The following is a 3198-nucleotide window of genomic DNA, read 5'->3' as shown; positions in this document are numbered from 1 at the left end:
AAATTGTCTTAAACCCAGTCTCCCACAGAAATACTCTAATCCTTTCATTTTTTTTAACGCTATCTATTGAATTTTAATAAAACGGAGGTTTAATCCATATCTCCGGGAAAAGGTCCTATTATTATGATTCAAACGTTTGTCAGATAAGTTCTTTATCTGTATTAGTTCACAAGGATAAGGATACAGTTCTTTTAACTCACTTCCACGTTATATATATATATATATATATATATATATATATATATATATATATATATATATATATATATATATGTATACATACATATATATATATATATATATATATATATATATATATATGTATATATATATATATATATATATATATATATATATATATATATATATATATATATATATATTCAGTATCGTAGTAGTAGAAGCATTCAGTCTAATTGCAGATGTATTGGAAGATGCTAACAAGAGGATATGATATATTTATATAGTAGAGTAATATTATTATTATTAATATTATTACTATTAATATTATTATTATTATTATTATTATTATTATTATTATTATTATTATATTCTAGGCTATAATCCTTGTTGGAAAAGCAGGATGCTATAAGCCCAAGGGCTCCAACAACGTATATAGTCCAGTAAGGAAAGGAAATAAGAATATAAATAAACTACAAGAGAAGTATAAACAATCAAAATGAATTATTTCAAGAATAGTAACAACATAGAATTAGGTCTTTCATATATAATTAAAAAAAAATTAAAAAGAACAAGAGGTTGAGAAGAAGATACAATAACATAAAAGACATAACAAAACTCGTTTGATATGATTCATGTATGTAAGGTTCTTTAAGGTTGAGCTCCCCATTTGCAACTCCACCTTCCCCCCCCCCCGCCATTCTGCTACAAACACCCCCCCCCCCCTTTCTCCCCCCCCCCCCTCACAATGCCATTAAAAGGTCAGGAGGACGCGAAGACATGGTCGTTATATATTTTCTTCACTTTCTTTTCCTCATTACCTTTTGCTTATCACCTACCTTTCCGTGCAGCCGGTCCCCCAATCTTCCTTTCTGTTCGTTATCGGCCTCATTCTTTCGACCCTCCAGGTTCCTCTTGGTCCTTTTTTCTACTTAATTTTCCCAGCTGTCGCGGGTCTTGTGATAGTGGGCTGCCAGCTCCGGTGACAAATTGTTTCCACACTCGCGTCACGATTTCCTCTGGAAACTTCTTGAAAGGATAAAATATTCAAAAAGGGAGGCGACGGCATTTTCATCCAAGGGAAGGTGTCTCGAGTGTAGAATTATGTATTCATAAACATAGAGGTTGATTTTGGCTCTCAGCCTGCGAAAAAAAGGTCTTTTATTTTCTTAGTTTTGTCGTTAAATTAGATTAACGTTGCACCATCTGCCGAGTTTTAGATAACTATTTTCATCATTTTATAATTTCAGATGGATTTTAAATATAATTGGGAAGCTGTTGATTTATTTTGTTTACAAAGGAATGCAAAAGGTGAAACAAGACTATCTCCGAATGAAAGTGCCCTGTTCTGTCTTGTAATGTATAACATGATATCACTGGAATCCGAATGCAGAGAAATTTTTTATACACCATGTTTGTTTAACAAATATAAATAGAGTGAACCAGCCAAAAAGGGTGTTGAACTCCAAAATATTATGGGATTTTTGAACCACCCACTTCTGTCGTTTAAAAAATGTGAGAAAATGTTTTTTTTTTTATCGCTGATAATTCCAGACTAGACTTTTATTGAAAGTAGTAGATTACATTGGCTTATTAGCAGTATTTAAATGTCACCTTTAAGAAAGTGATATTTAATAGTGAATGAGGATAAATATTCTATATTTCGTTCTCACGTAATCGTGTTTTTGGATTGCTTGATTTTTTTTTTTTTTTTTTTTTTTTTTTTTTTTTTACCAAAATGCTCGAATCCTTAGCAAAGCGTAGGGATTTTTATGTTTTGCTAAATGCCATTGTTGATATGTTGACATATACCAAGTACATAACACATAGTCGAGAGGTTAACTGCCCCATCTCAAAATATTTGCTTAACCTCCAAAGAAAAATTTCTTTATTTGCTTCCACCCTCTTTAAATGGAAAAAGTCTCAAAATGAATGAAGAAAACTTGTATGAGTATATTTGCTGTAGATATGTTCCTTACATATATTACAATTATAAACTAATTCAGTTTAAGGAATAAAAAAAGCTTGTTCTGAGAGTGATTATGATTATTTTTCTAATGTAGAAATATTGCAGCACTGAACTGTTGCAACATTTTTTACGGTCACGATTAAAGTATTACGAATTTCTTGTGTGAATTCGACCTCCGCATCCTTACCTCTCTATTAATGGAAAATCTTTCTTAGAAATCAATAAAAACGAACTTAGTTCTGGGACTCGGCAGCGTGTTGCAATATAGTGGGCCTCGATAAATTGTGTTCGCAATTATGGAGAAAGATTGACGGGAAGGAACCTAATGAATAAACTTCTATATCGGTGATCTCTCTTTATTACTTCCAGAAGCTACATATAGGATTCACTGATTGGCCGATGAAATCATAATGAGACTGTTATTGGATTATGTTTTTTCTTATATTAGTGTTGAAAGAGAAAACGCTTTGTCGGAGTTAGATATATTCAATGAATGACCAGATGTTATTCAATTATATTTATCAAAAATTTTGTAAGGTTTGAAAACGCTCTGACTCGCAATATAAATGCAGATCATGAGAGTTAGAAAGAAAACACACAAAAAGGGACAAAGAATTTATTTCACATTTTTATGTAGTATTAACCGGAGTACCTTCGTGTATCTTTTGGGGGGTGGCGGAGGGAATGGGCCAACATGTTGTTAGGGATGTCGTCACTTTGCTATTTTGTTCTTAAACTGTTATATACCATTTGGCAAGGTCGTCGTGACATAATTCTTGAAAAGTGTCAATTCTTATAAAGTGTCAGCAAACCAAGCGGTTCTAGCGTAGAAATGAATAAAAGAAAAATTCCTTCGATAGATAAAATCCCCCCCCTCTCTCTCTCTCTCTCTCTCTCTCTCTCTCTCTCTCTCTCTCTCTCTCTCTCTCTCTCTCTCTCTCTTGTTCTTATTTAACTTCTTAGCTTGAAAATGTAACGAAGTAATAAAAAAAAAACAGTCCTGTTAGAATCAAAACAATTCCCTGAAGTGTATACCTCTTAACCACAGA

The sequence above is a fragment of the Palaemon carinicauda genome, chromosome 6 (genome assembly GCF_036898095.1).
Source record: "Palaemon carinicauda isolate YSFRI2023 chromosome 6, ASM3689809v2, whole genome shotgun sequence".
Lineage (NCBI taxonomy): Eukaryota > Metazoa > Arthropoda > Malacostraca > Decapoda > Palaemonidae > Palaemon > Palaemon carinicauda.
Note: the sequence above shows the minus strand (reverse complement) of the source record.